This window comes from Symphalangus syndactylus, chromosome 10, assembly GCF_028878055.3.
Source record: "Symphalangus syndactylus isolate Jambi chromosome 10, NHGRI_mSymSyn1-v2.1_pri, whole genome shotgun sequence".
NCBI lineage: Eukaryota > Metazoa > Chordata > Mammalia > Primates > Hylobatidae > Symphalangus > Symphalangus syndactylus.
The window spans coordinates 114,055,023-114,078,998 of NC_072432.2; the positions used below are offsets into that span (position 1 = coordinate 114,055,023).

At 42.5% G+C, this 23,976-nt stretch overlaps 1 long non-coding RNA gene across 1 annotated transcript in view; it reads right to left on the minus strand.

Moving 5' to 3' along the window:
* LOC134731660 (uncharacterized) overlaps positions 1 to 23,976 on the minus strand; it is a 200,146-nt gene that overhangs the window by 112,726 nt on the left and 63,444 nt on the right. Inside the window, exon 2 of the long non-coding RNA XR_010114124.1 lies at positions 3,597 to 3,662. This is a non-coding gene — a long non-coding RNA (uncharacterized lncRNA). The remainder of the gene's footprint in view (positions 1 to 3,596; positions 3,663 to 23,976) is intronic.

The window sequence follows — 23,976 nt, forward strand, 5'->3', positions numbered from 1 at the left end:
CTATCATTCTTTCCTGCACAATAATCTGTAATTCTGTGATTCTAAATAAGGTAATGCATTGAAAGAACATGGAAAACTGTAGCACTTTAACCAACATAAGGATTGTATTTAACGTTACTATTATTATTCCACATGGTTTTCCCGATCTGTGCATCCTGGCAGCTCATGCCTCAGAATAAATGCAGCCTTCCTCCCGCAGCCAAAAGATTGGCCTTGCCCAAGACTGCCCCATAGGTCAACAGCAGTATTGCAGCAGGGCTATGGATGGGTCTGACCCCCCTTTTCTCTTTCTTCACAACAGCCTTGGAAAATGTGTGAGGATCCTTTCATTCCTGCCCTCCGAATATTGCCTGGGCTGAGTGGATGGGATCTTGTTTTTGCAGATAGTCTGTGATGACCTTAACTGAATTTTCTCATCTGGCCATTTGGTTTTGAGGATTTTTTTTTCTTTCTTAAAAAAGCAAGAATCAAAAAATCAATAATGCAAAAAAAAAAAACAAACAAAAAAATAAATAAAGGAGAAGAGAAGCAGACAGTCAGTGCGCCTCAAGTTTAAATTAGAATACAACGGTTTAATGCTCCCAAAGACCAGACTATCGTTTCTTATCAGATTTCCCCTTGAATGAGCAATTGTGAAGCCAACCTGTCCAGAGGAATGAGTTGTCATTCCGCCAGATGAGCAAACACCATCGATTTTAATGTGCGTGATAGAAACAAACAGCACTGAGCTCTCCCCCTCCACACCCTCCCCTGGACACTATTTGGTGGAAATAGATGCCCCGGTTTTGTTAAGTGTCCAGGCAGAAGCACCAGGAAGGGAGTGGCAATGGAAGGTTCGGGAATGGACTCAGGGAGATTCTTCCAAACAGACTGGGCCCCAAGAGACTCCCAGTTCAGAAAAAACACTGAGTCATGAAACTTGGAACCCCCAAAGGTGGGAAGGACTAGAGAAGCGGATCACAATTCCTTGCTGGGACTGGGGAGGGAGGAGCCAACACATCACCTCCTGGAAGTCTTCAGACAGCTGCCACTGGGCCAGGGCAGGCACAGAGGACAATAAATGGGGCCAAGAGCAAGGGCAAGACCTGCTAATGGGCCTTGCCATCAATGCCCAACCTAAGCTGCCTCCAAACCATGAGAACCGACTCAAAGAGAGTTTGTCTTTGAGGTTTTGCTGGTGATAATCTGTTATCAGAGGCAAGAAGCCTACTCAGTAGAGATGAAAAGAGGAGGGCCCCTGGCAACCTAGGAGCTTGCCCCACAGCCCCCTAAGACGACTCTGTGGCCTACTGTCACCTGCAATGTCTGCTGACCAAACACTCAGGGGTTTTCTCTTCAAAGATCATGACTTCTGGTCTATGGCCTTCTGTGTTTATCTGTTTAATGAGTAGGCATCAAAGAATTATTTAAACAATTCACTGACTGATGTTCTGTACCAATTGAGGAGAAGACAACTCCTCGGTTGGAATAAACCCACTGCATTGAAGCTGAAAGCAATGAGCAGTTAACATATGTCCAGATATCAGCTTCATAAGAGGCTTATGTGAGACCAAACAAAATCAAGACAGAGAATATTGGACACTGATAGGCCGGTAAGTGTTCCCGGCAATTTGCAAATTAGTTTACTGTCCTTATACCCAGGAGAGAGAGTCCCCAGTCTGGAAGCCGAGATCTGAAGTCTGACTTTTGTTATTAACAACACAAAATGATGACACAACCCAATGTTTCAGTAACAATAACCCTTGGTTGTTCAGCTCTACTTCTACATTTGTAGTCTACAGTAGGGTAATCATGAGATACAGAGAACCCCAATAATTCAGTGATGGGGAATACCATCTTCCCCTGTGAGAGAAACCTAGCAAAACCCACACACAATGGAAGTCATTTGGCAAGTGAAAAAGTCAATGCAGAGATTATCTGTAATTTGGTGACTTGAGGATTTATAAATAAACAAAACTCCAGTCAAGGTGATTTGGCAGCAAAGTCAGAGAGATAATATTTCAGTGAGATTGTAATTTGGTAAGCAGAACTCTAATCAATCGTATTGTGCCTTCCTAGGAGAAAGTCCTCTTCCAAGCCTGCCCCTCCAGGGTGCTGTGAGTATCTGTTTGTCTGACAGGCAGGCACCTGCCATAAAGATACATGCTTCAGTCTGACAAAGCCAATTGACAATGGAATCATAGAATTCTTTTCTCTAGTTCTGATTCTATGATACTCATACATCGCTCTGATAAGTTTTGGACCCATATGGCTTGCTTGCAGAGAAAGAATAGACTGGACAGGCCAGAGCAACTTACATACAGTCCATCTCATAATACCGTTCCAACATATGCCTCTTGATGCTTTTGTTAATGTAAATGAGTGGGTCCGAGTTCAACTGACAGGACAGGTCTGAGGTCCAGGACACAACGCTGAGGTCCGGGACCCAGAAAAGGGGAGGTTTGTCTAGAAAAGTAGCAGTCAGATGCCCGAGACCCTGCCTTCACAGACCACCCTCCCAGGGAAAAGTAGGTATTGACTTCTTCTTCAGAAAGGCGGCACTCAGGCATTTAATCCCCACATGTATGACATAGATTTTTTTTATTACCCCTTCTATTTATCAATAAGGAAGCTGAGATCCAATGGCTCAAGGTCACAGAGCATGCGGTGTTTTGACTTTACACAATCCTGAGGCTCCTTCAGCAACATAAAAAGAATCACGGAAGATTTCCAAAAATCCCCCCCAAGTCTGAAAAGGCTAGACATGTGCTCCCCTCAATCCTATGTGAAAGGGCTGGCTAGCGTAGGGTCAGATTGTCTTTGTAAAGACAGAGATCAAAAGGAGGTACTTTTGATCCCACCCCACTGCACTTCCCTATTCCATTTGCTGGCTGCCGTAGCCTCCGCCTTCCTTTCTGGGTCACTCTTCAGACCCTTGGCATTGGGTTCCTCTTGCTGAGGACTAAGAGGCATGGCCACGAGAGAAATGAGTCTGCTCCACCTGGGTGGACTCCCATAAACATTCATTTTCACCGACAGACCCCGAGCCCCGTCTGTAGAGAACAGTACAATGCTGTGGTCCCTGGGCTGTAGTGGAGGATGGTCAGGGAGGAGGAAGGCCATCCAGTGGCTCCCATGCACTCTGTGGTCTAAGAAGCAAATCCGCCCTTCTCCTTCTTGCCACTGGCTGAGGGGGACCTCTGGGGAATCTCCCAGGGAGATACAACCACTGAGTCATATCCTTCCCCATTCCCTGTGGCTCTTCTCTTGCATAATTAGCCCATAGGGATTGTAGCCACAGTCCAGGCCTTCCGAGGGCCAGGGGACTCCATCACAGTGCCTGTGGGGGCAACATAGGCATAGGATTTTATGCAGTAGAACAGACACACATTTGTGCCTTCCAACTTCTCCCTCTTGGTCATGGTCCTCTCCAGACCCTAATCTGTTCTTTATTCAGACCAAGATTCTCATTCCCCTCCCCAAACAGCCTTTCTCTCCCCAGAAGAGTCTCTGAAACCTGTATCTCCTCTCATTGTATTAGTCCATTTTCACACTGCTGATAAAGACATATGCAAGTCTGGATAATTTATAAAGAAAAAGAGGTTTAATGTACTCACAGTTCCACGTGGCTGGGGAGGACTCACAATCGTGGTGGAAGGTGAAAGGTACTTCTTACATGGTGGCTGCAAGAGAGAATGAGAACTAAGTGAAAGAGGCTTCCCCTTAAAAAACCATCAAATCTCATGAGACTTATTTAATACCAGGAGAACAGTAGGGGGGAAAGCACCCTCATGATTCAATTATCCCCTGCTGGGTCCCTCCCACAACATGTGGGAATTATGGAAGCTATAATTCAAGAAGAGATTTGGATGGGGACACAGCCAAGCCATGTAACCCATTTCAACAACCTTATCCAGTCTATCACCTCCCCTCCCTCCTTCCCTCTTGGGCAGTTTTTCTCTTTTAAATGTCTCTCACCAGCTCCCATTTCTTAAAGTCCCTGGTATATCCTCAAATCAAAACTCCAACCAATGTTCCCACTCCCTGCCCTCCTCCTTCCCTCCCATCCTGGCCTCAGCATTGCTCCACCACCTCTTGCAGCAATTATGCTTGACCGGCAGGAGAACTTCCCCAAGATTTATTTATTTATTTGTGAAAAATGAAGTTCCAATTATGGCATATCCATATAGTGGAATGCTATGTAGCCACTTAAAATGATAGGGTAGAAGAAAATTTAATGAGGTGGAAAAATGTTCACAACAATATATTCAGAGAGAAAAACAAGCTACAAAACAGTGTGCAGGGAATGCTTGCATTTTTATTTAAAAACATGTGTGGATTTATTCCTATGTGACTAAGAGTATATGAGCCTAAATATTCTCAGTGGTTATCCAAGCATCTGGGTAGTGTGATGATTACAAATGATATCTTCTTCCTTGAGCTTTATATATTTTATAATTTGTTTTACAATGAGGAAATATTACCTTTGAGATGAGAAAAAAACATAGTAAGTGTGCGTGTTTGTGTGTGTGTGTGTGTGTGTGTGTGTGTTTCCTTGAGACACCAGTAAAATGCCCTTTCCATCTTCTCTGTCTCTGGCCTTTCTGTTTTTATCCACATTGGCATATGTACTTGTTATTCTGAGCAAATGAGCCAATTGAAATAAGACTCCATTTATGCAAGCAGACTGTGGCTGTTGGTCGTCCAAAAAATGTTGTCAGCACTAAGCAACTGCTCCTTTACTTGTCTGAAATGCACCATATTCTCCACTGTGCCCTGCTCCACACTTAGGTCAGCTTAGCTGTTCCAGAAAGCATCATGGATGCCGTCGCCATCTGAATTATTACATGCAACTAGAATCTTCTCTTTGCCATGGAGAGGCAGTGATGTATAGTGGTTAACAGTATGCATTATTTTATTACTAGAGTGACAACTTGGGTTTGAGTTTCCTCTCTGCCACTTACTGTGTCTACTGACTATCCAAGCCTTGCTTTCCCCATCTGGAAATGGACAACAACAATGGTAGTATCCATTAATAGGATTGTATTGAAGACTAAATGGCTAAAAATAATCAAGTGCTTAGTATAGTGCTTGGCATATAGTATTTAACAAATAGGAATTGTTATTAACCCTGGACAACCTTATTTCTTGGAGGAAATAACAGTTTGAGTCTTGTATTTTTAGTCTTGTATACTTGGCTTTGAATTAAGGACATAAGAGCAGGTTTCAGCAGCTCAGAGAAGATGAAGAGGGGATCATCTGAGGTGGAGTATTCTGTTCTGTTGCCTGCATCTCAAAAATATTTACAGACATGGGCGCAGCATATGAACAGGTCACAATCTTTCAAAAGGGCTCTTGTTTAAAAGGGAATCCTTCATTCTAGCTTTGCTGTGCCCTGAGCACAAGACCATATTTTAATAATGACCTGCTTAAAATCAATAGAAACAATAGTTTTCAGTTCATTAAAACTGAATCTGAGGGCTGAAAGTAACCTCAATCCTCATAGAGTCCAATGTCCAAATGATAGATTTTGAATATCTCCCTAAACACACACGTGAAGTCATAATCTGGTCTATGCTCTGTTGTCTCAAGTTACCAGGAACTCACACCTCCTCGGACAGCTCATGCCATGGCAGGGCACTCAAAAAGTTAAATCCGAATAGAGGTTCTTCCTTATGTTGAACCTAAATCTATCTCTCTGTAGGTCTCTACTTAAGGTCCCATTTCTAATGCTTGCAAAGAAAGAACAAGAAAGCCCTTTCCTCTGATGGCATTCTTTCAAATATTTGCAGCCAGGGACCATGTATTCCTCTCAGCTTTGTCTTCTCCAAGCTAGATACCATCAACTCCCAAAACAATTACCAATATGCAAAGTTTTACGGCCTTTCATCGTTCTAGTTCCCCTCTTCTAAATTTGGTCTGGCCAAGTGTGGGGTCTAGAACACATTTCTTCTTGTATGATTTCACTTACTCAAGATATAGCAAAATGACCATCTCTACCACTTTAGACGTTGCAGTTTTATTCATGTTGCCAAGAGTCTATTTGCTCTGGGTGGCCACCAGCAATTTACTCCCAACTAAATCCCAGGAAGGAAGGTATATATTCCTTCACAAGTACTACTTCTACTTTATAATGATCTTATTCTGTAATTTTTGGGGTTTTCTTAAAACCCAATATAGAATGTTATATTCTCCTTGGTTAAATTTCATCATTTTGGAATCATTTCATTCTTTCAGCTTGTCAGGAACTTGGGGGGACCTGATTCTGTCATCTAGAATATTTGCTAATAGTCCCAAATTCTTGTAATCCACAAATTTGATGACTCTGGCTTCTGTCTTTATAAAAGTCATTCATTAAAACTTTGACTAGCATCCAGCTGAAGTCAAACCCTGGAGAAATTCACTAGAAACTTCTCTCCAGTTCATCATCAGTTCAGATCTTTAGATCCTTCACTAAGTTACCTGCCTAACAGTCCTTTGATCCTTTCTGAATACATCTTAAGATATGATGTAATATGATATGATTTTTTTCAGGATGCCTTAATGAAAATCAGAAACATACTTTCTAATCTAGCAATCTAATACTTTTACTTAAGGAAAAAAATAGACAAATCTGACATGGCATGCTCTTAGAGAATTCTAGGTCTTAGGATTCTCATCTTCTTTTTCTGGATATTCTCAAATTATCTCTTCTTATAATTCATTTTGGAGTTTTATTTTATTTCTTATTCTCTTGACAAAAATAGGCCTGACACTGGCCTTCTGGTCTCCTGACAATTATTGACAATCTGGGATTCCCCAAAGATCACAACAGCAACCTGGGGAGTGAAAGAGGAATAACCGTGAAATGTAAGGTGATTTTGCCCATCAGGAGCTGAAAGAAGTAAATATATAAACAAATAAAAGATAATGTTAGAAAATAAATCTGTTTCCTTTGGTTTGGAATAATGTCTTCACTATAATTCTAAAGGCACAAAAAGCAGAAATCAAGAGGCTGATGGATAATTACTACATTAAAATTAATTTGGGACAACTCCGCAGGGTCATCTATCTCATCTCCACGCTCTCCGTGGGGTTGGCTGAGGTTTTGCTGCAGATGCATTGCAGTTCAACCCCTTCTTTCAGCCCAGTCCCACATCCCTCAGTTCCTTACAAGTGTGGCTCTTGATGGTGTATGTAATAAACCTCCACGCAAATCTCCAAAGTCTGTTTCCAGAGAACCTGACCTAAAACAGTTGGTATCAAGAAGCAGTTTTTTCAAATGGGATTTTGGAGCAGTACCACTCTCTGTAGAGTCAGCTGTAAGTGAGGGCTTTATCACTGGAGACTGGTGGAGTCCCCGTTAGTCTCTGGCACACTGTATTGTCATGGTTGCTAGAATGTTTATTTGTGTTGAACTGGGATAAGATACCAGTGGAAGGGCAAGTATGGGCAGGTAAGATATCTCAAGCATTTCAGAAGTGTCGGTAAATAGTAAGTTTCAAATTTATGGAATTGAATGCCATTGCTGAGTGCAATTGATGCATTAGAGAAAGAAAATAAAGGCTGAGGGGGATTATTCATGAAGTTAAAGCTAAATGTGAAAGTCAGAGGGCCTCCTTAGCAGCATAGAACAAGAATCCCCTCTCTTGCAGCAGGAGGCAAGAAAGACTGACGGTCAGGCCAAAAGCTGAGTTACAAGGGCAGCAAAGCCTGAGAGGAGTTTGAATTCTCAACTTCAGCAAGTCTGCTCCACCAAGGTCAGGGCTGTGACTGAGAAGGAGGGAACAGGACTATCACAATGGGGACATATATGTTGATAAACTCAAGGACCTTGAAAGCCCAGATGTCCATGAACTCTCTATGGAGGTGCCCCGTCCTCCTTCTTAGAAGCTGATGCTCCATCTCCTCTTGCTTAAAAGTGTTGCAAAGGCCTCTTGTTTGAAAAACATGCATACTACCCTGCATATGAAATGCTACCCTAGATAGTGGAGCCAAGATGGCCGAGTAAGAACAGCTCCAGTCTACAGCTCCCAGCGTGAGTGACGCAGAAGACAGGTGATTTCTGCATTTCCAACTGAGATACCGGGTTCATCTCACTGGGGAGTGTCAGTCAGTGGGTGCAGGACAGTGGGTGCAGTGCACCGAGCATGAGCCAAAGCAGGGCAAGGCATCACCTCACCTGGGAAGTGCAAGGGGTCAGGGAATTCCCTTTCCTAGTCAAAGAAAGGGGTGACAGACGGCACCTGGAAAATTGGGTCACTCCCACCCTAATACTGCACTTTTCCAACGGTCTTAGGAAATGGCAGACCAGGAGATTATATCCCGCTCCTGGCTCGGAGGGTCCTGTGCCCACGAGGCCTCGCTCATTGCTAGCACAGCAGTCTGAGACCAAACTGCATGGCAGCAGCAAGGCTGGGGGAGGGGCACCCACCATTGCAGAGGCTTGAGTAGGAAAACAAAGTGGCCTGGAAGCTCAAACTGGGTGGAGCCCACTGCAGCTCAAGGCCTGCCTGCCTCAGTAGACTCCACCTCTGAGGGCAGGGCATAGCCAAACAAAAGGCAGCAGAAACCTCTGCAGACTGAAATGTCCCTGTCTGACAACTTTGAAGAGAGTAGTGGTTCTCCCAGCATGCAGCTGGAGATCTGAGAACAGGCAGACTGCCTCCTCAAGTGGGTCCCTGACCCCCGAGTAGCCTAACTGGAAGGCACCCCCAAGTAGGGGCAGACTGACACCAAACACTGCTGGGTACTCCTCTAAGACAAAACTTCCAGAGGAACCATCAGGCAGCAACATTTGCTGTTCACCAATATCTGCTGTTCTGCAGCCCCTGCTGCTGATACCCAGGCAAACAGGGGTCTGGAGTGGACCTCCAGCAAACTCCACCAGACCTGCAGCTGAGGGTCCTGACTGTTAGAAGGAAAATTAACAGATAGGACATCCACACCAAAACCCCATCTCTACATCGCCATCATCAAAGAACAAAGGTAGATAAAACCACAAAGATGGGGAAAAAACAGAGCAAAAAAACCGGAAACTCCAAAAATCAGAGTGCCTCTCCTCCTCCAAAGGAAAACAGCTCCTCACCGGCAACAGAACAAAGCTGGAAGGAAAATGACTTTGAAGAGTTGAGAAAAAAAGGCTTCAGACAATCAAACTACTCAAAGCAAAAGGAGGAAGTTTGAACCCATGGCAAAGAAGTTAAAAGCCCTGAAAGAAAAACTAGACGAATGGCTAACTAGAATAACCAATGCAGAGAAGTGTTTAAAGGACCAGATGGAGCTGAAAACCATAGCACAAGAACTATGTGATGAATGCACAAGCCTCAGGAGCTGATTCGATCAACTGGAAAAAAAGGGTATCAGCGATGGAAGATCAAATGAATGAAATGAAGCAAGAAGAGAAGTTTAGAGAAAAAAGAATAAAAAGAAATAACAAAGCCTCCAAGAAATATGGGATATGTGAAAAGACCAAATCCACATCCGATTGGTACACCTGAAAGTGACGGGGAGAATGGAACCAAGTTGGAAAACACTCTGCAGGATATTATCCAGGAGAACTTCCCCAATCTAGCAAGGCAGGCCAACATTCAAATTCAGGAAACACAGAGAACGCCACAAAGATACTCCTCGAGAAGAGCAATTCCAAGACACATAATTGTCAGATTCACCAAAGTTGAAATGAAGGAAAAACTGTAAAGGGCAACCAGAGAGAAAGGTCGGGTTACCCACAAAGGGAAGCCCATCAGACTAACAGCTGATCTCTAGGCAGAAACTCTACAAGCCAGAAGAGAGTGGGGGCCAATATTCAACATTCTTAAAAGAATTTTCAACCCAGAATTTCATATCCAGCCAAACTAAGCTTCATAAGTGAAGGAGAAATAAAATACTTTACAGACAAGCAAATGCTGAGAGATTTTGTCACCACCAGGCCTGCCCTAAAAGAGCTCCTGAAGGAAGCACTAAACATGGAAAGGAACAACTGCTACCAGCCACTGCAAAAACATGCCAAATTGTAAAGACCATCAAGGCTAAGAAGAAACTGCATCAACTAACGAGCAAAATAACCAGCTAACATCATAATGACAGGATCAAATTCACACATAACAATATCAACCTTAAATGTAAATAGGCTAAATGCTCCAATTAAAAGACACAGACTGGCAAATTGGATAAGGAGTCAGGACCCATCAGTGTGCTGTATTCAGGAAACCCATCTCACGTGCAGAGACACACATAGGCTCAAAATAAAGGGATGGAGGAAGATCTACCAAGCAAATGGAAAACAAAAAACGGCAGGGGTTGCAATCCTAGTCTCTGATAAAACACACTTTAAACCAACAAAGATCAAAAGAGACAAAGAAGGCCATTATATAATGGTAAAGGGATCAATTCAACAAGAAGAGCTAACTATCTTAAATATATATGCACCCAATACAGGAGCACCCAGATTGTTAAGCAAGTCCTTAGAGGGCTACAAAGAGACTTAGACTCCCACACAATAATAATGGGAAACTTTAACATCCCACTGTCAACATTAGACAGATCAACAAGACAGAAAATTAACAAGGATATTCAGGACTTGAACTCAGCTCTGCACCAGGCAGACCTAAGAGACATCTACAGAACTCTCCACCCCAAACCAACAGAACATAGATTCTTTTCAGCACCACACCACACCTATTCCAAAATTGACCACATAGTTGGAAGTAAAGCACTCCTCAGCAAATGTAAAAGAACAGAAATTATAACAAACTGTCTCTCAGACCACAGTGCAATCAAACTAGAACTCAGGATTAAGAAACTCACTCAAAACTGCTCAACTACATGGAAACTGAACAACCTGCTCCTGAATGACTACTGGGTACATAAAGAAATGAAGGCAGAAATAAAGATGTTCTTTGAAACCAACAAGAACAAAGATACAACATACAAGAATCTCTGGGACACATTCAAAGCAGTGTGTAGAGGGAAATTTATAGCACTAAATGCCCACAAGAGAAAGCAGGAAAGATCTAAAATTGACACCCTAACATCACAATTAAAAGAACTAGAGAAGCAAGAGCAAACACATTCAAAAGCTAGCAGAAGGCAAGAAATAACTAAGATCAGAGCAGAACTGAAGGAAATAGAGACACAAAAAACCCTTCAAAAAATCAATGAATCCAGGAGGTGATTCTTTGAAAAGATCAACAAAATTGTTAGACCGCTAGCAAGAATAATAAAGAAGAAAAGAGAGAAGAATCAAATAGATGCAATAAAAAATGATAAAGGGGATATCACCACTGATCCCACGGAAACACAAACTACCATCAGAGAATACTATAAACACCTCTATGCAAATAAAGTAGAAAATCTAGAAGAAATGGATAAATTCCTTGACACATACACCCTCCCAAGACTAAACAAGGAAGACGTTGAATCTCTGAATAGACCAATAAGAGGCTCTGAAATTGAGGCAATAATTAATAGCTTACCAACCAAAAAAAGTCCAGGACCAGACGGATTCACAGCCGAATTCTACCAGAGGTACAAGGAGGAGCTGGTACCATTCCCTCTGAAACTATTCCAATCAATAGAAAAATAGGGAATCCTCCCTAACTCATTTTATGAGGCCAGCATCATCCTGATACCAAAGCCTGGAAGAGACACAATCAAAAAAGAGAATTTTAGACCAATATCCCTAATGAACATTGATGCAAAAATCCTCAATAAAATACTGGCAAACCGAATCCAGCAGCACATCAAAAAGCTTATCCACCATGATCAAGTGGGCTTCATCCCTGGGAGGCAAGGCTGATTCAACATACGCAAAACTATAAACATAATCCAGCATATAAACAGAACCAATGACAAAAACCACATGATTATCTCAATAGATGCAGAAAAGGCCTTTGACAAAATTCAACAACCCTTCATGCTAAAAATTCTCAATAAATTAGGTATTGATGGCATGTATCTCAAAATAATAAGAGCTATCTATGACAAACCCACAGCCAATATCATACAGAATAGGCAAAAACTGGAAGCATTCCCTTTGAAAACTGGCATAAGACAGGGATACCCTCTCTCACCACTCCTATTCAACATAGTGTTGGAAGTTCTGGCCAGGGATATCAGGCAGGAGAAGGAAATAAAGGGTATTCAATCAGGAAAAGAGGAAGTCAAATTGTGTCTGTTTGCAGATGACATGATTGTATGATTGGATATCTAGAAAACCCCATTGTCTCAGCCCAAAATCTCCTTAAGCTGATAGGCAACTGCAGCAAAGTCTCAGGATACAAAAACAATGTGCAAAAATCACAAGCATTCTTATACACCAATAACAGACAAACAGAGAGCCAAATCATGAGTGAACTCCCATTCACAATTGCTTCAAAAAGAATAAAATACCTAGGAATCCAACTTACAAGGGATGTGAAGGACCTCTTCAAGGAGAACTACAAACCACTGCTCAATGAAATAAAAGAGGATACAAACAAATGGAACAACATTCCATGCTCATGGATAGAAAGAATCAATATCGTGAACATGGCCATACTGCCCAAGGTAATTTATACATTCAATGCCATCCCCATCAAGCTACCAATGACTTTCTTCACAGAATTGGAAAAAACTACTTTAAAGTTCATATGGAACCAAAAAAGAGCCCGCATTGCCAAGTCAATCCTAAGCCAAAAGAACAAAGCTGGAGGCATCACGCTACCTGACTTCAAACTATACTACAAGGCTATAGTAATCAAAACAGCATAGTACTGGTACCAAAAGAGAGATATAGACCAATGGAACAGAACAGATCCCTCAGAAATAATGCTGCTTATCTACAACCATCTGATCTTTGACAAACCTGACAAAAACAAGCAATGGGGAAAGGATTCCCTATTTAATAAATGGTGCTGGGAAAACTGGCTAGCCATAGGAGAGAAAGCTGAAACTGGATCCCTTGCTTACATGTTATACAAAAATTAATTCAAGATGGATTAAAGACTTATATGTTAGACCTAAAACCATAAAAACCCTAGAAGAAAACCTAGGCAATACCATTCAGGACATAGGCATGGGCAAGGACTTCATGTCTAAAACACCAAAAGCAATGGCAACAAAAGCCAAAATTGACAAATGGGATCTAGTTAAACTAAGAGCTTCTGCACAGCAAAAGAAACTACCATCAGAGTGAACAGGCAACCTACAGAATGGGAGAAAATTTTTGTTATCTACTTATCTGACAAAGGGCTAATATCCAGAATCTACAATGAACTCCAACAAATTTACAAGAAAAAAACAAACAACCCCATCAAAGAGTGGGCAAAGGATATGAACAGACACTTCTCAAAAGAAGACATTTATGCAGCCAAAAGACACATGAAAAATGTTAATCATCACTGGCCATCAGAGAAATGCAAATCAAAACCACAATGAGATATCATCTCACACCAGTTAGAATGGCCATCATTAAAAAGTCAGGAAACAACAGGTGCTGGAGAGGATATGGAGAAATAGGAACACTTTTACACAGTTAGTGGGACTGTAAACTAGTTCAACCATTGTGGAAGTCAGTGTAGCGATTCCTCAGGGATCCAGAATTAGAAATACCATTTGACCAAGCCATCCCATTACTGGGTATATACCCAAAGGATTATAAATCATGCTGCTATAAAGACACATGCACACGTATGTTTATTGAGGCACTATTCACAACAGCAAAGACTTGAATCCAACCCAAATGTCCAATAATCATAGACTGGATTAACAAAATGTGGCACATATACACCATGGAATACTATGCAGCCATAAAAATGATGAGTTCATGTCCTTTGTAGGAACATGGATGAAGCTGGAAACCATCATTCTCAGCAAACTATCACAAAGACCAAAAACCAAACACTGCATGTTCTCACTCATAGGTGGGAATTGAACAATGAGAACACATGGACACAGCAAGGGGAACATCACACACCGGGGCCTGTTGTGGGGTGGGGGGAGGGGGGAGGGATAGCTTTAGGAGATATACCTAATGTTAAATGACGAGTTAATGGGCTCAGCACACCAACATGGCACATGTATACATATGTAACAAACCTGTACGTTGTGCACATGTACCCTAAAATTTAAAGTATAATAAAAAAATAAATACATAAAAAGAAACGCTACCCTAACTTGTATCCTGTTTGACACAAGATCCCTAGTTAGTGTAACATCAACTGGAGAAGTGCTGGGTCTACCAAGGGAGAGGGACATATGCCAGGGGCTATGGGCTGTAGCTCCTGTGCAGCAGCAGGAGATGAGAGAGCAAGCACTAGACCGGCTCCTGAGGGTGTTGGGTCAAGGGTGGCAGGGTACAAGCCTGGGTAAGTGAGAGTTTATTGGCATGGGAACACCATTCCAGGACATACGATGAACACCCTGGCAAGTATTGTGAGAAAGGGTGCTGATATGCTAAAAGTGTATCTCTTGGAAGCTGAGATAAAGGGATGGCTCTGCTAAATGAAGCAGAAATGCCAAAACTGAAGTGGCAGATGATGGACGAACAGATATCAAAGCTTAGATAATTTGCCATGCTAGAATGGATATACTGCACAAAGCCAGAAAACCTGATCAGCTGACCATGTTCTATGGGACATGAATGACTCTTCATTTATCAAAGCGATAAGGAATGCATAGGTGAGGGGATACTATAGACTAAACTGTATCCCTCCAAAATTCATATGTTGAAGCCATAATCCCCAGTGTGACTGTATTTGGAGCCAGAGTCTTTAGTAGGTAATTGAGGTTACATGAGGTCATAAGAAGGAGGCCTTAATCCCATAGGATTATTGTCCTTATAAGAGAAAAAAATGCAAGAGAGCCCATTCTCTCTGTCTGTCTCTCTCTCTCTGTCCCTTCCTGCCAGGTAAACACATAGTGAGAAGGCAGGTATTTACAAGCCGGGAAGAGAGCCCTCACCAGAAACTAAATTGACAAGAGTCTTGACCTTGGACTTTCAGCCTCCAAAACTATGAGAAAATAAATGTCTGTTGTTTAAGCCACCCAGTCTGTGGTATTTTGTTATGGCAGTCTGGAACTGACTAATACACAGTATTACCAAAATTCTTCAAAAATTCAGTGGTGGCTGTCCTCTGCAGGCTAGAGTTTATAAGAGGAGAGGCTGTTCTAGTACTAAATTCCCTAGTAATAACAGATGACAGAGTCATGAAATAACAGAAGCCAGGTGGTGGCATTTAACCATTCAAAGCAAGGTGTATGCAATGTCATAATGATTGACAAAGTCAATGTGGCAGCCGGGTAGAAGCAGCCTGACCTGCAGAAAGCTAGGAAGATTAAGGGACTTGTAACATTAGTGAAAATGTTAGGGGTCCAAGTGTCTGGGGCATGCTAGGACATTTCCTCCAAAGTAAAGGGCAAATTATGGCTTTTCCCATATCCCGGCAATAAAAAGGAAGCACAGTTCTTAATATATTTCTTCTGATGCTAAAGGAAGCATATGTCACACTTGAGAATACTGTGCCAGTCCATTGCATGGCTAAAATGGAAGGCACCAGCTTTGAATGGGGCCCAGAGCAGGAAAGGTAGTTCAGCAGGTCAGTCAGGTATGCAAGGAGCCTTAATGCTTGTGCCATTGACCTGGCAGACCCTATGGTACTAGAGATATCTGTGAAGGGAAAATATACCATGTGGAGATTATAGCAAATCCTAATAGAAGAATCAAAATGTAGACAACTAGGATTCTGTAGCAGGGCCATGCCATGTACAGCAGAGACTAATACACCATTCAGAAAATGACTACTAGCAGCTAAAAAGCACGATAGAAACTGAACATCTGACCAGAAGACGTCAAGTGGCTATGCAGCCAGAACAGCCCTTTATAAGATGAATTCTACCAGATCCACCAACTAATATATCCAGGCAGGCTTAGCAATGACCCACTGTTCAGAGAAAGTAACCCCAGGGCCAGGCACAAGTAGACCCCAAGGGTTTAAATAAGCCACATCAGCAGGTGGTCCAGACCCTTCTGTTTGTACCACAGTTACACTGGCATCTCTCTTTCAACTCACCTCTGGACAATAACTACCTGATACAGGAGAAAGAGATTCAACATGGGAATGGATGAGTTCGTTTGATGTGTGAGCAGAAACTGAAAGTGAACTTTTGCTGCACTATATCCCCTCTTGGGGGTGATCCTCAAAGAGCATTGAAGAGAAGCCCTACCAGCAGGTGAGACATCTGGTTGTCCACATTGAGTGGAAGTAGAAGTGGCCTGAAGTAAGGCTCTATATGGCCTCATTGGAAGTGATAAGTGTCTTCGCCAGTTGATCAGGGGCCTGTAAGAAAACAGATTAGGAGATTGGGACAAGAAAGAATGGAGAAGAGGCTAATGGATTGGCCTATGGAACTGGCCCAAAGTGTGAAGATCTTTACATCATGTGTTAATACCCTCCAGAGAGCACCCGCCCCAGAAGAGGACTAAATAAGCATTTAAAGAGAACAACTAAGCCAGCTGACACCAGCCAGGCTCTAATAACAGAACCTTGACTTGCACAATGGGTTTATGAAATGGAGTGGCCACAGTGGCAGCAATGGATACGATACAGACTCACCGACATGAGCTCCTGCTTATCATGGCTGCTCTAGCTCTTAACCCTGTCAGATGCCCAACCTACCAGCAGAGACAAATGCTATGTCTCCCATATGGCAGCATCCCTAGAGGAGACCAATCTGACGTTTGATGGCAAATGGGTTACATGGAACTTCTTCCACCCCAGAAGCAGCAGAGGTTCATTTTGATAATATTAACACATATTCCAGATATGGGCTTACCTTCCCTGCCCACAGGCCCTCAGCCAGCACACTATCTAAAGGCTTCATCAGTGTTTAATCCAGCAACATGAGATCCTGCACAACATCACATTAGACCAGGAAACCTACTTTACAGCAAGGGAGGGGAGATGGAGCACATGACCATGAAATTCACTCATCTTATTACATGCAATGACTGCTAAGAAACTGACAGCCTGATAGAGCAATGGAATGGTATTTTGAGGATACAGGTGAGGTGCCAGTTTCAATATGATTCTCTGAAAGAATGGGGAGCCTCTCTTCTAGGATGCAAAACACTGCCATGCTTCCTAAATTCAAGACCATTGTACATATACTACATGTATTTATATAGAAATAAATTCAGATACTGAAGATTGGCAGTTGGGGCATCCCTCTTTACCAACACTCTCAGTGACCCTTTATGTTTCCCAATGTAAATTTTCTACTGGGAACAGACCAAGAATGTCATTAAAACTTATGCTATTGTTGGCTGGACACATTGGCTCAACACCTGTAATCCCAGCACTTTGGGAGGCCGAGGCAGGCAGATTGTCTGAGGTCAGGAGTTTGAGAGCACCCTGGCCAACAAGGCGAAATCCCATCTCTACTAAAAATACAAAAACAAAACAAAAAAAAATTGCCGGGCATGGTGGCACACATCTGCAGTCCCAGCTACTAGGGAGGCTGAGGTAGGAGAATCGCTTGAACCCGGGAGGTGGAGGTTGCAGTGAGACAAGATTTCGCCACTGCACTTCAGCCTGGGTGACAGTGACAAACTGGGACTCCATCTGAAGAAAAAAAAAAAAAAATGCATGCTATTGCTGCCTATGGCCACTTTGGGCTAGCTGTATCTTGAGAGCAGCAGGCACAGAACGCACTCACCCTCCTGGCAGGTAAATTTCCCTTAACAATCAGATGGAGTTTGGGCTATTCTTTACACAACGTGGGCAGAGAGAAATACATTTGTTTCTCCAGTGATGCACTGGAGTTTTTATTGGCACTTTTCTACTCAATTTTGATAGTAACTTGGTATATGTGTAGCAGCTACAGCCCAAGAGGAATTTGGTGACCATGGGCTCAGACCCCTCGAGGTTAAGCGTATGAGTCACATCACGAGGTAAGTCACACAGGCTAGCAGAGGTGCTAGCTCAGGGAAAGGAAAATCTAAAATAGATATAAAGTAGGAAGTCAGGAAGGCATAAGCTTTTTCAGGAAATGAGAACAGCCAGAATCTTGGAGAAGCTGTTCACATATACGGGTACTGCAGGAAGAACGCAGAGCCAGGCACTATAATGTTTATAACGAAGTGGGTTCTATGCTGCTTCATCAAGACCCTGCCTCAGGATCCCCCAGCCATATGACTGTTGGCTGCTGGTGGCTTCAAGATGAGTCACTTCCCAAGAATTGCTTTCAGCCAAGGGTTTAAGGTAACTACTCTCCCTTCCCAGAGGCATCCCATATCCTCAAAGGCCCAGCCCTCTTGCCTCAATCAGGGACAATTGTGAAGAGCCATCTTGGTTCCTGAGCTTCTTGTGAGGTTGGCCAAGGCCTTTGTTGCAATTGTGTCATAGGTCAAATTCTCCCTCTGCTCACTCCTGCCTTTCTCTCTCTGAGATATTCCAGAGACCATTCTCCAATAATCCTCCTACACACAAATCTCCAGCTCAGAATCAGTTTCCAGGAAACTTGACCTAAGACAGTGTTCATTATTTTATAGCTCTATCTATCTTCCTACTTCTATGATGTTTTCCTTCTATGCCCAGCTGCTCAGGTGTGGACAAGAGAAAGTGGGTTGTTTCTGTCAGAATTAAGACTTTTGAAGGTAAGTGAAATGGAACAAAAGTAAGCAACAACTGATTTGAAGTTATTTTAAAATAGATTGACTAAAGTTATGTAATAAGCAAGCAAAGATGGATAAAGTGGGAAGTGAAGATGGGGTTATTGATGGATGGAAATGGGGTTCAATGAGTTGAAAGTTTTGAGGTCAGCATATTCATGCAGTGGAAGTATTTGGACAACTGAGGTAGAAGGATAGAAGCTTTTAGTACAAACATGGAAGTTCATGATTTGGAGGTGGAGATGTTTCTGCGGATGACGTGGTTTAGCATCTCATCATGGAGTGAATGGCTCAGCTGAAGTAAAGAAGGTCATTGAAAGTGAAAAATTCAAGGAACCAAGAAGCCAGGACTCTAATGTGGGGTCCATAAAGATGTTGACTTTGCCTAGGATGAGGACTGGAGTTGAAAAGTAGAAGACAGTTAATCAGCACCAAGTCGTAATGCATAGGGACACATGGCAAGATGCTCCTCAAATGATTATTAGGAGAAGGGGGAGGAAGAGGTAGGCTGATCTGGTCTGAGCCTTAAAGACCCTATATGCTTTTTAAAAAGGGAGGGAGAAAAGGCAATGGGTGGCCAAGAGAATACTTTTCATACCTCCCAACTCTGAGATACAAGGGTAGCAAGGATAAAGATCTAGATTTGATAAAAGTCTGCCAAATTTTGGCTACAGCAGGAATAGGAAGAACTGAAACATATAGGTTAAATAACTTGTGCAGAATCATATAGACTGTGATAGAATCAGGATTCAATCCCAGAGCATCTATCTGCCTCCAGAGCTCATACTCTAAACCTCCATGCTAGAGTGCCTCACAATAGGTGTGTCACAGAAGGGAAATATCAACAAAATATATACATTATATTCAGCTCTTGTTGACGCTCATCAATTAAGTCCACTTTTCTAAGTGCATGATAGTCAAATATGTTTGAGACATGTTGACACAAGCTGTTGTGCCAGGGATTCAGAAAAAGACACTACTGCATAGATGACAGGGGCTTGGCATCACAGAGAGGACAGATCAAATACTACACAAAATAAGTAAACAGTTCAAGGCCTCAACCTCAAAAACATGCATCACTGTCATCAACCTTAGACCTCTTTTTCTATTCTCTATCCCCACTCTCAAGCAGCAAAGAGCCTTCAGACTGCTTGCCCAGGGTCACCCACTCTGGTTCCCGTACAGTGATGCCTCCTCTTCATAGCACTCCAGTTTGAGTCTTTCTTTTGATGCATCCCATCAACACTGAACTGGCCAAAGTCCATATCTTGGGGTATTGCCAGTGGACAAGCCAGCTAACACTGGATTTCCTCAATTTGATGTGGCTATCTATTTAATAGCCACTTGTTTTTTAAATGGGAGAGGAACTGTATTATATATGTAATATATATAACAACTGTAAGACATCTAATTTATGACTCTAACATGTGCAAACAAAGAGTACTTTGTTGGAGGAAATAAGGCGTTTAGTAAGTTTGATCTGTTCTTTTTTAAAATTTGAGACTAATGTTAACATTTCTTAGGACTGTTTTAATATTAAAACTTACTGTGTGTATGCAAAGGACAATGTGGATATTAAGTGACATTAACTAATAGCAGACCAGAAAAATATATATATATAGGATAGTTTAAAAGACTTAATGTGTTATCCCACCTGGAGGAACTTGAAAAGAGGTCACTTGTCACCTAGTGACCAAAAATGCAATTTCTCAGAGCAATGGACATGTGCTAGTGGGAATTTTAGGTCCACTTAAGAACAGAGAGGATTTACGTTTGAGCAGGTCAGACATTTATTGTTGCCTTGAGATCTTAGCACGTCCATCTGCGTTTGAGACCTGCTCTTCTCTTTGCTTCTCCACAGTCACTGTATCCCTTGAAATGACAAAAGAAGCTTCTTAAGGCTGCAGAAATTAGGTTCCACCTGGGGTCACTTTCATTGTATGCTTATTTATGTTTATGACATGGGCACTGCCATATCCTATCATGGGGTGAGGCCCAGGGTCTCAGCATCCTTCATTCTGCACCATATCTGTGATCAGCAAAAGCTGGAGACAGAACAGATGAGCATCCCCTCCTGCACAGCCAGCTGCCTTCAGACACCATCTCACCAAGGAGGCTGCAGCTGGGGGAAAGGGGCCATGCAGTGTGGCTGTAGGGATTGATGGATTGTTAATGCAGTGAGACAGTTACATTGTCTCATCCCGACAATGCTGCCATTTAACATCCTCATGGGCAGGCACCATGACCTAACCACAAAGTTAATGAGGCTTGGCACACCCCAGCTCAGTCTTACCCTCTGAATATTAGTTAACTTCAACGTCTGCAACATAAATGCTCAGTCAGCCCATGGTGGTGCAGAATGGAACACAGTTCCTCTTGCACATGGAAGTCGGGTCGCTGGAGCCTCTGTCCTTTTGGAGATTAATCTATGCTAGACATGGGGATAAGGAAGGATCAGAGAGATGCATACATCTCAGGCCTTTGTCATACAAAGTTCTATATGAAGATGCTGGAAGAGACTTTTCTGAAGTGCATTTTGCCAACTATCTTTGCCTTACATAGAAAGAACGTGAAGCCTGTGGGTGGGAAGGTGACTTGGCTATAACTAGTACAGAGAAAAGGCTTCAGCCCAAGGCTTCTGGAGCTCCCAAACAAGACAGCCCTTCACATGGAGCCTGGTCCCAAATGAGAATAACTTTGACTCTATCCAAGCTTAACCCACGATGTCTCCCTTGATTCTTCCCTCTCCCTCATGGTTAAGTGCTCATGACTTCACTCCAAAATCATGACAATGCCTTCCTAAATGATCTCCTTTCTCTTACTATTGCTCCACTGCTTCCTATGCTTGCCATTTGTAGATTCAGTTTCTGAAAACTCCTTTTCTTACAGCCTTTCTCTGCTCAAGAACCTGCTGTGGCTTTGTATAGCTATTGGAATAAGGTTTACATTCTAGTTAGCGTTCAAGGTCTCACTGCCTTTCCTATCATATCTTCAACTGCTTCCTGTGTGGTTCCAACAAAAATGGGCTTCTCCTCATCCCCTAAACACACTAGTAGCATTCTTACCTCCACACTTAAGCAATTCCCCCTCCTCTCATTTAGAAAATCTCTCCTTCTTTCTTCCCAAGAGCAACTCTATGCATTTTCAAGCTCACCTCAAGCTTCCCTCTTGAATCAAATGTTTACTGAATACCACAGCTGTTTCATCACTCACTCCTCTGGCCTCCTATAACTCTGTCTCCAAGACTCACTTGAGCCTTTGTTATAACTTACCTGCATTGCTCTGTGTATCTGTACAGCTGAATCCTGTGTCCTTTCAAGCAATTTGTAAATTGCTTAATGAAAAAGATTATGTCTGTACTTTGGTCTCCAATCATAGATAGCTAGACCACAATGTGTGCCTAACACATTCCCATTCAACTGAGTTGAAAGCAAAGTTTAGGTCCACTTTGTCTCCAGGCTAGGATTTATTGACAATTCCTCCATGACACACCCTTCAAAAGATAATACTGACTCCAAAGAAAAACATCCTATAACTCTTAAAACAAATTATAGGTATCAAATCCCTATTAGCCCACTTATTGCAAACAGTGCAATGTACAATCAAAATCTGGAAAAGAATCAAGATACCCCTCTAGAATTTATCACAAACATAATTTGACGTATGTAGGGAAATACCTTATGTTTTAATCTAGGATTAAACAACCTTAAATTATAAACCTTAAATTAACCAAAGCTCAGACCCTTACTAAGTTATACAACATTTCTAAGCTTTGGTTGCCTTATCTGGGAGATTTACTAATATCTTGCTTTTCACAAGGAGGAGGATTAAACATGCTAGCATATGTGAAAGTATTTAGCATGGTACCTGGGCTATGGTACTTGTTCAGGACATGTTTCAGTTTCTTCCTTGTGATTCATCACCCAGCAAGAAGCACCAAAAACATGGTGCCAGCCACCATCAGTGGCTGCTCCATATTGTGTGGTGGGGTCAAGACTGAATACTAAATACCGAGGTCTTTTCAGAGGCACAGAAGAGTTTGTCAGCCTGGAAATATTTTCACTAAGGTATCACAGAATGGGCTTAAATGGAAATGTTCCTTCCACATTTTCATGCCCAAACAACTTACCCTGTCCTCTACTTTCCAAACTCGGGTGGACCATCCTTTGGCCACTGGCAGCCCAGCTACCTATGGCTCTCCCTGTCAGTGTTGCCTTCTGGGCTATAACGTCTGGGACATGGCTGTGGGAGAGGCAAGGGAGCAACCAGCTGGGCAGAGCATTTGAATTTCTCCCCGCTCCTGGTGTCCCCTTCGAAGGCAGAACTTCATGCCCACAACGGACATGCCTTGAACATTATGTTCTGTTAATTCATGGCTTATTCACAGAGCTGTTCTAAGGGAGAAAAAACATTATAATGGGTAGAAACAAATTAGAGATTCCAGGAAGTAAAAGAGGGAGAAAATATGTCCCTTTTTTTTACCTCAGTGTAGCAATGGGTCTTCCTGGGCATACCTGGGGCCTGGAGTGGTAGCGCACTTTTGGGGAGCTCTATACAATAGCTTTTTCCTGTCTACTCTGTGACAAGGCAGGAATAACACATGCCATGTCCAGACCATTCACCACCATTGCCCCTGGCACCTCACAGATCTTCTTCTTTCTGCAAGAAAGATGGCATTTCAGAGTTGACAGCTTCTCTTTCAAGCTATGTGTCACTTTGATAGGTGAGAAAGTCAGGGTTCCCCCAAGGACGGGGCATTACAAGCAAGGAGTACTCACGGTAAATCAAAGAAGTCTGGTGGGAAGGGAAGGGGCAGTCAGGGAGCCTCTTGGCCCACCGTCTTCCAGACAAGCACTGCTAAGAGAATCATGGCAAAGCAGGCCCATGCAGATGAAGGAAATTCAGGTGTTCAAGTTACACGACATTGAGGTAGAGTCAGAGCTTGCACCAAATCTAGTCTTCCTCTACCTACTCAGAAGGTCAAAAGCATCACAGCCAAGTGCTCAGTAAAGCAGAGAACCCCTCAGCTGTTGTCTGTTCCTTCTCTTATGACTACCACATGAGCTTACAAGCTAGTAGAAAGAAGTATTCTCCTCTGCCTCCACTGAAGCTACTTAGGATGAATCATTCAGAAAGTTCAAAAGCCTGACTTTCACAGCAGGTGTGACTACATCACTACAGCCAGTTAGTGGGAAGCATAAAAAAAAAAAAAAAAAAAAAAAAAAAAAAAGCAGGTTTCAGCAATGCTTAAGGAAAAACCCTAATGATTGTAGCTGCCTAATAATAGAGCCAATTGTCCAATAAGGCAGTGAGATCCCCATCAATGGAGGTGTTTAAAAGGAGTCTGGTAGAGTCATTCCTGAGAG